We start from the raw sequence: 15,000 nt of genomic DNA on the forward strand, positions 1-15,000 counted from the left end.
TATATACATATATAGATGTAAGTATCATCGAAACTCGAACGAAAATCGATTTTTCCTCGAACATATGTACATATGTTGTTTCATGTTAGAAGATAAGTAATCGTTGGTATGGTATAATAAAATCATATAACGAACGCTTACATTTCGATCGAGATTCATGGAAAAAGAAAAAGAAGAAGAACAAGAAGAACAAGTGAAAGAGAAAGAGAAAGAGATATATGTATATAGTTTCTCTGAAAATTTTCTCTCTCTCTCATATCTCTTCTCTCCTTTTCTTTTCTGAAGAACGTAAAGAGAGAAACGGCACGATAAAGCCGTCAATTTTCACCCTCAATACCGTTTGTCTCCGGGAAAGAAAGGAAAGTAAGCAGAGCGGGCGCCAGTAGAGAGAAAATGCCGGAGAAGGAAAGACGGATGGAGGAAGACGGACGGATAGACTCGCGCGAACGAACGAGACTTTACTGTTTGTATCTGTGTCTGTCTGTTTCTGTATGCATGTGTATATATATATATATATATATATATATATATACGTGTGTGTATGTGCACGTACACATGTACATGTACATGGGCGAGCGCGCGCGCTCCTATATGTGTATGTATCAGTTGCGTAAGTTTGTACGTATATATGCGTGTCGAGAGGAAGAAGAGATCGGAAGGGAGGAGACATTTATTACGACTTTAACCGGACTTTGTGTTTATTCAGCGACTGTTGCTCTCGCTTACCGTCTATTCTCTCTCTCTCTCTCTCTCTCTCTCTCTCTTTCTTTTTCTCTCTCCCTCTCTCTTTCTCTTTCCCCTTTGCAATCTTCGAGACAGACTCGAAGTACTTGCTTTCGCTCGCACAAGGAATTCCCGGCACGTAGGGTGACCGTTCGTGGTTCTTCTTCTCCTTTCGACCATCCCCTTCTTGTCACGCGAGACACCCTCTCTCTCTCTCTCTCTTTCTCTCACTCACTCACTCTTACTCTTATTCTTACTCTTACTCTTACTCTTACTCTTACTCATATACTCCGTGAGTGAGAAAGAATCTTTCACTTTATCTGTCCTACAGGACCACGAAGATGTGACTCTGCCCTCTATGCATCCTTCTACTATTTTACGAAGCACTATGTCTCTCTTTCTTTCTTTTTATCTTTCTCTCTTCATCCCTTGGAATATCATTCCGCGGCCGTCTATTCGCATCCCTTTTCGGTCTTGTCAGGTTCGATGTCGTACGACGTGTCCGAAGGACGACGAGACGTTTCACATGATCGCCACGTCTCTGTGACCTTTGATTCATTTCCATCGAATAAGCCGCCGGTGTTCGTGAAACTTTGAATATTTGCTCTCTCTCTCTCTCTCTCTCTCTCTTTCTCTCTCTTTCTCTTTTTTCTTCTTTTTTCTTCTTTTCCATAAGACACCCTTAACTTTGTTACGAAGCTGCGTGCTTCTTCATCTTTACTTGTCGGATTTCTTCTTTCTTGATATAAAAATGAAGAACGAGTTGTATAAATTTAATTTTAATGTGATATATATATATATATATATATATGTATAATTAAGATATATACAAAATGATATGTCAAAGATTTGATAAGAACGATTAAATGCGATCATAAATTATTGTCGGTCGAATAATTAAGATTCATTTATTAGATAGAATGAATAATACAAGTAGTCCGTCTCTTGGTATTGTAATAGTTATTCTTATATACCGACAATAATGAATCATAAACCTTCCGTGAATATGTGCTAGCGAATATGGGTGAGTGCCAATTTAAAACGAGACACGATGGTCCAGAGAAATAGTATAACGTGTTCGGGATAAAATAATGACGTATCGAAATAATATTTAAATCTTTATTCGTGATCCCCCCTTTAATTCGTGGAATTTCGTTTGAACGTGAGAATGATACTCGATAGATTCGAAGTTCGTCGAAGATGTTTCAAGGAGATGACCGAAATCACCGAGGTAAGCGTGAAACTCAATAGAGCAGATCGTGTCGTCTTTCGAGCATACGAGCTTCTCGTCTCTCTAGTTGCCACTACTTCGTCCGTTCATCCGTTGTCCTTAGGTTCTTGTTTCTTGGCCGTGACGTTTTTATTCGCTATCAGCATTTATTTTTTCTTTTTCTTTTTTTTTTTTTTTTTTTTTTTACTCTCAAACAAGGTCGGATTAAGATATATAAGCGAGAGACGACCTTTTTTTTTTTCTTTTTTTGCTTGATGCTATTTTTTTGTCTTCTTATATTTTTTATTCTTCTTTTTTTCTTTCTTTTATTTTTTTTTTCTTTCTTTTTTTACACAGCGATCAAAGCGTGCGTCTTAAAGGACCGAGGATCACGTGGCGGTACGGGACGATTTGAGAAATAAGTATTGGAAATGGAGGGCGGTGAGTCAAGAAAAGGGAGCGAAGGGTGGGTGGGTGGATGGGGTGGGTGGGTTTGCACGATAAAAAAACTGCCCCACAAAGAATTTCAACTTTGAGAGCCGACGCCGCGGAAAAAGAAGAGAGAGAGAGAGAGAGAGAGAGAGTGAGTGAGAGAGAAACCGGAGTAAAAGACAATCGCGCACAATTGGCACATGAAATTTAAAGGAGGAAAGGGCGCCGAAGGAGGAGAGGTAGAAACGAGACTAAGAGAAAGAGAGAGAGAGAGAGAAAGAGAGAGAAAGATAGAAGTAGGGGGTGTAAAAAGGAGGCTGAAGAAGGGGCCGCTCGCGCTCACTCAATATACCCACGTTGTTCGAGCCCTTATTCTTTTCTCGTCCTTCCAGTTCGCTGGAAATTTACATTTCCTCCCTCCCTTCTCCTCGAACTGTCTGTTTATCCCGCTTTCTTTTAAAGAGCCGCTGGTGGCTATACCCAACCCCACTACCCCTTCCCCCCTATTGCCGCCGTACGGCAACCCCTCGAAATCCTTCTCTCTCTTTATCTCGCGTCTCTCGTCTTCATCCTCATCCTCATCCTCAACCTCATTCTCCTTCTACTTCTTCACTTCCTCCTCGATGTCCTACGAACGAGCCCGTAGAACTACCTCATCTTCCTCTATACAGAGACAATCCTCCATTTACCGTCGAGATTACGCTTCGTTGGCCGATAATCGAAAATATGCCATCGAATAACGCCTTGGAATTATTTGCAACCGTCGTCCCTTAGCTCCTTCAGTAGGAGGCGACCCTCTCGATGAGAGAAACAATCGACCGCGAAAGACTATCGAGAGAGAGAGAGAGAGAGAGAGAGAGAGAGAGAGAGAGAGAGAGAGAGAGAGAGAGAAACGAAAGAAGAAAGGTTATTCGTTATGCCGAGTGCCGCATTGGAGAGAGGATTTCAAAGTTATATATATATATATATATATATATATATATATCTTTTTTCTCCTTTCCCTTTTCTCTTTCTATATCTCCATCCCCCTTTTCTACTTTTCTTGTATCTCACAGATAGTTATATACGCACACTCGATTTACGTAGTACGAAATCGTGGATTTCGCAAGGACATACATTTTTCGATTTACTAGATAACGATCAGCATATCTTTAGAGATTTATTAATCCTACCAATTTCATACCTACTCGTTTCTCTCTCTCTCTCTCTCTCTCTCTCTCTCTCTCTCTTATTTCTCATGATCGAGTATGTTTCGAACGATTGAGAAAACGGAAAAAGGCGAGAATGAAACGGGGATGATTGTATCCAAGAATTCTCTTTCTCTCTCTCTCTCTCTCTCTCTCTCTTTCTCTCTCTCTCTCTCTCACCGACTCGTGCCATTTTCGAAACGTCGCTCAATAAACGAAAGAAGGGATCAGCATTCGTGGCGGAGCGTAATCCACGCGGATCAAATGCCGAAATCAGCGGGTAATTGACGCAATTTCCTCCACCCTCTCGAAGGATTTCGCGAGAGTCCAGAGATAGACGGATACCGATAAAAGGAGAACCTAAAATTTTCCGAGAGAGAGAAAGACATAGAATAAGAGAAAGATAGATGTATGTATAGTTATATCTTATAGAAGAACCTTGAAGATTTTTGAAAAAGAAACAAAATAGAAGGAGAAGACTACAAAAAGAAAGAAAGAAAGAAAGAAAGAGAGAGAGAGAGAGAGAGAGAGAGAAAGAGAGATCATGAAAGGACCACAATCTTCTTTTTACTCAAACGCAGCTCTTGCGAGTCACTCCATCTCGTTTTACTATAGAATATTCTCTCTCTCTCTCTCTCTCTTTTCTCTTTCCCTTTCTCTAGTCTACTTGGAAGAAGCGAACCTTTAATAAAGAGCTTAAGCGAGCTAAATAGAAACATTTTTCCGTCGGCTTGGCTCGACTCGGCTCGGCTCGCGAAGTCTTGGCTCCGTTGCAATGAAATGAGTCGCAGCAGCTCGTGCATAAGTAATCCGCAGATGAAGGTATCCCGGAGTCAGCCCGAGAATCCCCTTCCTTCTCCTCCAGTTCTATCCACCCACCCGCCGCCGTAGGGTGATCCCTCGCCGTTCCCGACTACGACTTTCTTCCAGGAAACTTACTACGCCGACGTGTATCGCCCCCTACCACCGTTCTAACTCCTCCCTCTCCTTCTTAGAAATTCCTCTCGAGTATTCGTCCTCCGACTCGTCCGTTTGGATTTTTCTTCTTTCGCGCTTCAATTCTTTTCTTTTCCTTTTTTTTTTTTTCTTTTTCTACACTTCTTTTCTTCTTCTTCTTTTTCTTCTTCTTCTTCTTTTTCCTCTTTTTCTTTATCTTTTTCTCTATCCCTTTTTCTTTGTGTATCCTCCTTAACAGATTAGATCCAAGTCGAAAGATTTGAATTTTCGTTCGTTCATGAACAACCGACAGAGAGAGAGAGAGAGAGAGAGAGAGAGAGGGGGGTGGAGAGGGAGTAGAAATTATTTATTTAATCATTTATTATTATTATTTTTTATCTATAATAATAAGTCCATCGCTCGTATAATATGATAATAATTATATACGAACAATATTAATGATATGTCAGAGTATAAATGTTTTAGTTGAATTTTTAAAGCTATGAAAGATATTTTAATGTGAAAATTACGATATCCTACGAAATTCCGAACGATCTTACATAACCCATAGCGCACCCTCGAGTTTCCGAAGGAATAACGAATAAAAGAAGGATGAGAGAAATAGAGGAGTAATAAGAAAAAGAAGAAGCAAAAAAAAAAGAAGAAGAAGAAGAAGAAGAAGAAGAAGAAGTAAGCATCGGAATCGTTAATCACGCTTGCGAACTATTCGAAGCACATTTTTCATTGACGTACCGTAACGCGATGGAAGCCGCGTGTCGACATTTATGAAAGTGGTAGTGAAAAGATGGTAGTGGTAGTAATAATAGATGTTGGTAGTGATAGTGGTGGTGGTGATGAAGGGAAGGGTGCTCGATGGGGGAAGGATTCGGTAATTATTCGCCATAGGCTTGAAAAATTGCTGCCTGATCCCGAAATCGATAGTCTCGCTCTTGGATGTCTCTTTTCTCTCTTTCTCTCTCTCTCTTTCTCTCTCTCTCTCTCTTTCTCTCTCTTTTTCTCTTTTGCACCCTTCTTACATGGCATCGTACGTAGCTTTTTCCAAGGACGAAAAGGGTGTCCCGAAAACGCAACCACCCTCCAAACATCGCACCCCCATGAAAGGGCCACATTATAAGAATAACGTATCGGTATCGTAATAAGGAAACGATTGGATGCGTACTGAGTATGTACGAGAGAGAAAGAGAGGAATGATACTAAGAGGGGTGATGGTAGTCACCTTCGTCGAACTTTAACCTCTACGTTCGCCTTCACTATCTTCTCATTTTACTCGAGACTATTATTCATACGACGTTTCAGGGATCTTCTTCCATGGTTGCCTGGGTTATATCTTTTTAGATATATACATATACATATATATATATATATATATATATATATATGTATGTATATATACGTATATATATATATAGTGGGAAGGTAATTCGAAGGTGACGCAACGCTTTTGCTGTTGATCTCGTGAAATTATATGTAAGAAAAAGAAAGATAGACAAATAGATAGATAGAGACAGAGATAAAGAAAGAGAAAAAGAGAGAGAAAGAAAGAGAGAGAGAGAGACAGGAAAGAGAAAAAGCTTAATTTTAGGAAAAGTTTAATTCTTCTTTCACGATGTATTCATAAAGACGCATAAAGCAGTTGGTCGTTACGCCGGAAAAAGGGATTAAGATCGAAGGGCCCTTTGAAGGGATTAAAGCGGAAAATCAAAAATAATTCTCTCCTTTAGGCGACATCTCGTAGTCGTTGCCTAACGCAATAATCCCTTTTCGTCGCGACGATTTAAGGGTCGCACTCGTAGAGTGCTGAGACTCGATTATATCGAGTTCTCCTTCGAAATGAAAAAAAAAAAAAAAAAAAAAGAAACGGATCTCGAACTGTACCTTCGATATATCGAACTTTGAAATCTAGATCTCTTTCTTTTATTCTTAAATTCTTTCCTTATCGATGTTAATTCTTAAAATATTTTCGTGGCCATAAACTCGTAACTTTCTCATTCGATCCCTTCGATGTGATCACATTTATTACGCAAACAAGACGATTCTAATTTTTAAAAAAAAAAAAAAAAAAAAAAAAAAAAAAAAAGAAAAAGAAAAGACCAGGAAAAAGAGAAGAATTAAAGAAAATATTGTTAACGTTGTATAATTGCGATATTGTCGTCAAAGGGAGAAGAGAAAGAACGAAGGAGAAAAAAGAAGAAAAAGAAACAAAAAAAAAAGGAACAAAAGAAGGAACAAAAAAAAGGTAATGATAATAAACGTTACCCAGACAAAATATCTCTATAAGATGAATACCTTTGCGGTAGACGAGAACGAATTAAATGAATGGTAGAAAAGTAAGGTTGGATTCAGGCCGACAGGGTAATCGGCTCGGCTTGGCTCGGCTCGGCTCGTCTCGTTTCTCGCGAGACTTCACGAACGAGCCGATGTATAATTTATATAAAACGGCATTAAATTGTCTATGTCGGAGTGTGTGCGCGGCTTCTGGCTCGTTCGCGACGTATAACATTTAAACGTTAGGGTATATAAGACTCTCGATGTAGGAGGGATGAGAGAATGGATGGTAGGTTAGGGTAACACCGTTAGTGGTAGAATGGGACGAAAGAGTAAAGGGAGGAGGAGTGTGATGAAGGAAGAAGGTTGGAAGGGAACTAGAGAAAAGAGAGAGAAAGAGAGAAAGAGAGAGAGAGATAGAGAGAGAGAGAGAGAGAGAGAGAGAGAGAGAGAAGGTAACGTGTCGACTAACGATTCGTGAGAAAAAGAGAAGAAGAAAAATAAGAAGGAACTGCTGCGTGGAATCAACGAGGACATATTAGCTCGACTTAAGGCGTGGCATAATGATCCTGTGACGAAACCATCTTATTTCGTGACACAACGGAAAGTAGTGAGCGTATGGCTGTGTATGTATGTGTGTGTGTGTGTGTGTGTGTGTGTGAAAAAGAAAGAAAAAAAGAGAGAGGAAGAAAGAGTAGGATAGAAAGTTGTAAGGGGTGGCTCCGTTACGATGGGGGTTGCGGCCAGTCAGGCGAGAATAAGTGCGACTTACAGCGACCACGTTGATTGTGATCCTTGTGACTGCTCGCGTTTAAGAAGGTCCTGCGCTATTGCAGTATAAAGTAATGTCATTCGTAGTGGTGTTGGTGTTGGTGGTAGTGATATTGATGGGAATAGTGATGGTGATGGTGATGGTGGTGGTGGTGGTGATGGTGGTGGTGATGGTGGTGGTGGTGGTGGTGGTGGTGGTGGTGGTGGTGGTTAGGGTAAGAGGAAATGATGGCGAGGAGGAGGATAAAGCTTTAAATTCGGCATCAAACGCCAAAGGACCTCCACCCTCGCCGCAAATTTTTATTCATTGACACTACACGGCCGAGCACCCTTGAGGAATATTCCTCTTTGGTACTTTCGAAAAACTTTTACAGAGAGAATATAGACTCCTATATCTTTTATATACTGATACGAAGGATCTATAGGTTTAAATAATTATTCCCAAAATGATTCGTAAATTTAATTATATATATATATATATATATATATATATATATATATATATAATGTATGTAACAAGTAGTTTGTATATTTAATTAACAATATAGATATAGCGAAGAATTAATATAAAATCGATATAATTCTCGAATGAAATTTTTTGATAGATATAAAAATACCTCTCTCTATCTCTCTCTCTCTCTCTCTCATTCTCTTTGTATTTTTCTATTTCTCTATCTCTCTTGTGTATCAACGTAAAACGATGTCACGCGAGAAACTCGTCGTTTCTTCGAGCATGGAAGATCGTGGCCGAGGGTTTTGGGATAAAGTTGCGAGTCGAAGAAACTCGGAAGTCCATAAATCACGCGAGGAACCGCAGGGATCCCGAAGAAGGAAGAGATCGCAAGGCCTGGATCGCAAATGTGCGAACGTGCGTGTGTTACGAGCAGAAAATAAATGTGTGTAAATGTGATACGTGCATAGATACATCGTACGTACATGCATACATACATAGGTACATGTATACATACATATATTTCGGTAGGGTTTTCTGCTCCTTATTTACTCTAAAAGGTAAAGGAAGAAAAAAAAGAAGAAGAAGAAAAAGAAAATGAAAAAAAAAACGTTAGTCGATGGTCGGTGTCCATCTATACTTCGATGGGTACAGACCGCAAAGGCTGACCGTTCTCACAGTAAATATATCGAAGTGAATTGCAACTTCGTCCCTAATCCGAACGTGAAAAGGCCGCATGCTGGAGCCGTGATCCATGGCCTCGAACTAAATTCACATTGAATTTATAAAGATGTCCATGGGGAAAGGAAAAGAGAGATAGATAGAGATCCTACATCTTTTTTTATTTATTATTATTATTATTATTATTATTATTATTATTATTATTATTGTTACTATTATTAGAATGTATTATTATTATTAATTTATTATTATGATTTTTTTTTTTTTTTGATGGATCATTGATTACCAACTCATAAATTCAAAGGAGAAAACGTTCGTAATATCTCCGTATGACTGCGAAACCCAATAAACCTCTTAAGGCTTAATTGTGAAACGTACGAAGTTACCTTTTAGGTGGAAGACATTAGCAAAACCGAGCTCACCTTTTCTCCGGCCAATTACAAGAGATTTCGCGGTAATCCTATTACACATAGGTACGCACACACATTAGCTCATTATCGCATAACCGTACTCCGTAGGAGCGTATCAACCGCTTAGTTTCCGAATTGTCCGAAGGATTTCTGGTAGAAACGTTAATGGCGAGTTTTCTTTGAGCCAATGCCAATCCACCTTTAGTTAATCGTTATTTCGTAAACAAACGACGAGGATCGGCTTTGTCCTTCATATTAATATCTCTTTGTCATTTATATTAATCGTTATTTAACGGATTTATTTATATATCCAAAGAAAGGATAAAAAAAATTAAATATAATTTTTCGATGATATATAGTACGAGCCCATTAACGACCAAGAAAAAGATTTGCTCGTTCACTTATGTACATATACTTATATATATATATATATATATATATATATATATATATATACATGCACATACACATGTACATACATATACCGATGGAAGAACCTTATCCGAAGGAACGTCCGAGATTTTATTTAGATCCCGGCGATCCGACGGCAATAAATGCGAAACGTTTCGGTCTTACGAAGACGATCGAAGGGTAGTAGCAGAGTGCGGGCGTTTAGGAGGGCGTCCGGTGTCCACACCTCTGTTGTCAGCTAATGCTCGGCCATTGTAAGGGGTCAGCGCTCGTAAGCGTAGCGAATCTTCTTCGGTGGATCCGGTATAACGTTCGAGAGGATTGAGAAAGAGTATGAGAAAGAGAGATGAAGAGATAGGAAAAAGAGAGAGAGAGAGAGAGAAAGTGAAGGTTAGAGAAAAGGAAAAAAGTAGAGAAAAAAGTAGAAGTCAAGGAAGTCGTACGTATCGTTTGGTAGAGAAAGAGAAAAAGAGAAAGAGAGAGAGAGAGAGGGGGGGGGGAGAAAGAGAGAAAGAATTTCACGAATTCCTCTGCTTATTCGTTTCACCCCTCTTTACCCTCTTCTTTCAGTTCAGTACTGGCCTATCGCTCGCCGACAATCCGGCTAAATCTCTTCCACCATAAACGGCTAAACAAAGAGGTCCATTCTTCGGGTTGCGCCAAACCCTACTCACCTCGCCCTTCTTCTTTCGTGTCTCAATGCGACACCCCCCAGCGACCTGTCCTCCTACTCTCTCACCCTTATCGGACTTGTCCACCACTTACGATCATCCATCTGGAGAACCCCTCTTACTCCCCTTACCAACGAGATAGTTCTTCTGTCTACGTTCAGCAAGAGAAAGAAAGATAGAAAAAAAGAAAGAGACCGACAAACGGATAGATAAAAAGAGAGAGAGAGAGAGAGAGAGAGAGAGAGAGAGAGAGAAAAGAAAAAAATGTAGCCATTGTCCATGACTTTTTTCGCGATACACCTTCGAACTCGTCCACCAGATCTTTCCATCCCCTTTTTCGTTGAAACGCGTTTAGATCTTACGTCCATTTTGGATTTGTGGCGGGACTCTGACGAAGAGTGATGAACGACCGTTCTCTCACTTTTCTCCCAAGTCGAACTAGCAAGGGATACGATTTTTCGATTGGCCTCGCGATACTTTATCAGTCTCGATCGTTTCTTCTCGTTAGAATCTCTCAGCTCTGGCTGTTTGCTCAAAGTACCTATTTACTTACTTACTTACTTACTTACTTACTTACTTACTTACTTACTCTCGTTCGAGATTTTCAAGCGGAGCGAAGACAAGTGGCAGAGAGGAGTTTCGATAGTACTCGCTTTAAAATGAGAGTTACGTCGTAAGATAGAAAGAGAGAAAAGTAGAGAGAAAGAAAAGAAAAGAAAAGAAAAGGAAGGAAAGGAAAAAAAAGAAAAAAAAAAAGAAATAGAAGGAATAGAAAGGTTCGGTAGTAGTCTGATACAGTCCCTCCTAACCCATAATAAAAGAAGGCAGATTAATGCCTTCGGTCTTGAATCCAATCAACATTATTCCGACAATAGTCCGCCAGGCAATACCCTTCCTACCCTCTGGCAGTGGCGATATTATCAACAGGCCACCCAACACAGGCACCTTCCAACGAGTCTCATCTCCCACCCCATTCCTCCCCGTAGCCTGTATAACGTCTTTTTCTTTACCCTCTACTCTAAGACTTTGCTGCTTCTTCTCCTCCTTCTCCTCCTCCTTCTTTTCCTTCTTTACACTTTCGCACCACCATCTTGAAAACAGCGGCCCTGTCGTCGTTTCACAGAAGAAAAAGACACCTAGATAGAACTTGCCGCTGGTGCGCTCTTAATTCCACGAGCGCCAATGATAAGTATGCTAACAAGAGTACCGTCGGTGTGAACGCTCGAGAAAAGGGGCAGGAGGGGTGCAGGATGCCATCGCGAAGAAGTGTGAGTCTACTACTGGTGGCAAGAGACCCGGAGGGTTGCTTCTTAAAGCCAAATTAACGCGACGCTCGCATAAACGGTGCCGACTTTTCCGTCAATGTTAATACCTACCAGAGGGCCATTAGCCGATCGAACCACCCTCGAGAGCAAAAGGACACACGGAGAAAGGATGAGAGAGGAGACGTGGTGGGGGAGGGCGAGAAAGGTGGAGGAGAGAGAAGGAGGAATAGGAAGGCAGATTGGGGATGAGGGGTGAAGAGAGTATGAGGGTGGGGGGGAGGGAGGTTACGCGATCAACGTTCACCCGAGTCGAACGGCTTCTTTTTTCTTCTTCTTCTTCTTCTTCTTTTTCTTCTTTTTCTTTCTCTTCTTTCTTTCCAGGCCACATCTCCCCACCAGCAGCTCCTTAATCGTCGATGCGATAAATCAGCCTGAGGAAAGGAGAGAGAAAAAAAAAATATACCTACGCGAGAAGAGAGGATCGCGAACGCGATAAGCGTGACCGAACATCCCTCTTTTTACCGAACAGTCGTGTTCTTCGAATCTACGGGGAGGAGGTCCGGGGGAGGAAGGAGGGAATCGGTATAGGAGTAGGGGTTGTTGAAAGATCACAACCATTTCCCTTTTATCATTAACGAGTCTTTAGAATATTTTTTTTTTCCAACCCACGATATCGATAGGACGTCGACTTTTCGTTTCGTGACGTCATTGATGTCATTTCTTTATCAATATCGTGCCAAAATAGAAAGACTTTCTCAATTATTGTTCGATTAAATATTAAACATTTCTATTTGTTAATCGCGAAGAAAGAAAGAGAAAGAAGATCTTGTTTTTTAAAGAAAAAAAAAAAAAAAAAAAATAGAACGAACGATCCAATGAATTCAATCGTTCTAAAGTAGTATCGATATTATTTATCAAAAAATTTTTATTTAAAAACATCTGATCTGTTTTTTAACGTACGAATGAATAAAAGAATGAATGAATGAATGAATGAATGAATGAATGAATGAATGATTGAATGAAATGAAATGAAATGAAAGAAGAAGAAGAAGAATTTAAAAGAGAAAGGAACGGAAGGAAGGGATAGGAAATTTTTGGATGCAACTTTTCGAGAAAACTGTTTTCACGCTATTAACTGACGACCGCCGATTCCGAAGCACAAGCGTAACGAAAATAAAAAGAAAGGATAAGGGATAGGAAGACGGGCGGGCATTGGGTGGTGGTGGTGGTAAGGAAAAGGGGTGAAAGACGTTGGCTGGCGGCAGGGTTGCTAGCCGTTAGGAACCTAACGTTGAATCTATAAAGGAGTGTTTTACGAGGGCGGATAATACGATGAACGATGCGAACGGCGAGCGGTCATGCCTAAAGAACGCGCGTAACCGGACGACCGCCCTACTCCTTCTTTTACGGATCCACGCTAACCGGGCGGTTTTTGAACGTTCGAGAGAGAAAGAGAGAGAGAGAGAGAGAGAGAGAGAGAGAAAGAGAGAGAAATGGACTGGTGGTTTTCGAGGAAGGAAGAAAGGAAGGAAAGAAGGAAGATGGAAGGAAGGGTGAGGTCGCCTCGAGGAAGCGGTTTCGTTCGTTTCCAGAACGAACGTTGCTGGTGGAAGTGTACTTGCTGTATAAGGAGCAAGGGAGAGGTTGAAAGGAAGGTTGGTAGGGAAAAGTGGGGGACTAGCGAGGAGAGGGTGGACGGTCCATGGCCCATAATATATCAATTCCGTATTCTAATGTCCAGGCGGTTAATCCAAAAAGCGTCGACGCTGCGGAAACCTAAGCGGTCGTGGCGCCTTTCGTTTCCTGCGGAGGGTGACCCTCCCTCCCTCCCTCCCACCCAACCTTCCTCCCTATCTCTCTTTCTATCGCTCTCTCTCTCTTTCCACATACTCTTTCTTCCCTCTCTTATACTGTCCCGCCATGTCGCGAGAGAGAAATAAGGGATGTCAGTACGTCGACATCATCGTTGTCGTCGTCGTCACGTATGAACTCACTCCTTGTTCTCTCTCTCTCTCTCTCTCTCTCTCTCTCTCTTTCTCTGTCTATCTATCTCTCTATCTATCTTTCACCCTGCTGATACGAAAAAGAGTCTAAGGATGTTCCTCGAAGAGTCACCAGGTTGAATCTTCGATGTCAGCATCGTGGATTCAGATAATTGGAAAGAGACAAACGTTTGTAGTTTCACCGAACACGTGTAATTTCAGCATCTCGCATAATCGTGATATTTGATCCTACCGATAATCTGAGGATTGAACAGAATAATCGATATTTTCGATTTGAATCGAACGTATCGATCATATAGAAATGAAATTGATCGATCGATCAATTTCATCGATAACTTAAAGACTAATATTAAATATTCTAACTATGTTATATAATTTTCGTTAGAACATAAACTCTATTTCGCTCTATGAATCATATGTAATGAGGGCCATGAAAAGAGAAAGAGAAAGAAAGCGAAAGAGAGAGAGAGAGAGAGAGAGAGAGAGAGAGAGAGAGAAAGAGAGAAAGAGAGTGGGGGTTGGGAGGAGGAAAGGAAAAAAAAAGGTGCAAAACGACGCGGAGCGCGCGGTGAAAAAGGAGGAGTCCTTGGAGTGGCGGCGCGAACTATTTAAAAGCACGCGTCCGCTCGAATTCTCGGCGCTAGTAAATTACCCGAAAAAAGAAATAATCGTTGGTCATCTCCCTCACGTCCCACCTCCCTCGGTGAACCTGCCTCCGACGTTGCGTCACCTCTCGTCCGCGTCGTTTCTCTTCTCTGCTTCTAGAACGACCCAAACTCCTCTCCACGACCCAAGCACGCTCTCTTCCCCTCTCTTCCCCTCTCCTCCTTCTCTCTCTTTCTCTCTTTTTCTCTCTTTCTCTCTCTCTCTCTCTCTCTCTCTCTCGCTCTCGTTGGAGGAGATATCGTTGAGCGGGTCTCTCTTTCTCCGTTCTAAAAAGGAAAAAAGAAAAAAGAAAAAAAAAAGAGAAAGGAAAGAAGAAAAAAAGTGGTAAAGGCGGGAGGGAGGGGGGTGAGGAGAAAAAAAAACAGAAAGAAGAAAAAAAAACGTTCCTCCACGTTCTCCACCTCCTTCTCCTCTTCGCGACGAGCGTCGCGGTCTGAGATAAAAAATTAGCCGGAGTTGCAAACGTTTCCACCTTAAATCATATATTTATCGCGACATTAATTCAACCCTTTTAGGTGGCCCTTTTTTCCTGGCGGCCACTCGCCACGAAGCATCGTCGGTAGAAAGAGAGAGACAGAGAGAAAGAGAGAGAGTAGAACCCTTCTCTACTGTAGACTGCACTACCCTTTTTCATTCTCTCTCTCTCTCTCTCTCTCTCTCTCTCTCTCTCTTTCTCTTTCTCTATTCCATCCACTTCCTTTACCCCTTTCGAGCTGGACGACAGGCCGTTACCTCGCTAATTTCTCAGATTCAAGTATTTTTATGTACCGTCGCGCGTACCCGACTAGGGTAAATCCTACCGTTTATTATTTAGATGGAGAGAAAGAGAGGACACGGAGAAAGAGGAGAACAAGAAGGTTCACTCTTTTACTTCCTCCATTTTTCCTCATCCACGTG

At 41.1% G+C, this 15,000-nt stretch overlaps 1 protein-coding gene across 30 annotated transcripts in view; it reads left to right on the top strand.

The window, feature by feature from the left end:
* Nucleotides 1-15,000, top strand: part of LOC124950677 (forkhead box protein P2-like) — a 285,654-nt gene that overhangs the window by 162,189 nt on the left and 108,465 nt on the right. For 2 of the 30 annotated variants that reach the window (XM_047497729.1, XM_047497730.1), the window contains exon 3: nt 2,291-2,332. The exons of 27 other annotated variants lie outside the window; for them this stretch is intronic. The gene's annotated coding sequence lies outside the window, so the exon portion shown is untranslated. Of the gene's footprint in view, nt 1-2,290; nt 2,375-15,000 lie in introns of all 30 variants that reach the window. One more of the 30 variants, XM_047497728.1, reaches the window with a different exon arrangement.

Source organism: Vespa velutina, chromosome 7 (genome assembly GCF_912470025.1).
Source record: "Vespa velutina chromosome 7, iVesVel2.1, whole genome shotgun sequence".
Taxonomy (NCBI): domain Eukaryota; kingdom Metazoa; phylum Arthropoda; class Insecta; order Hymenoptera; family Vespidae; genus Vespa; species Vespa velutina.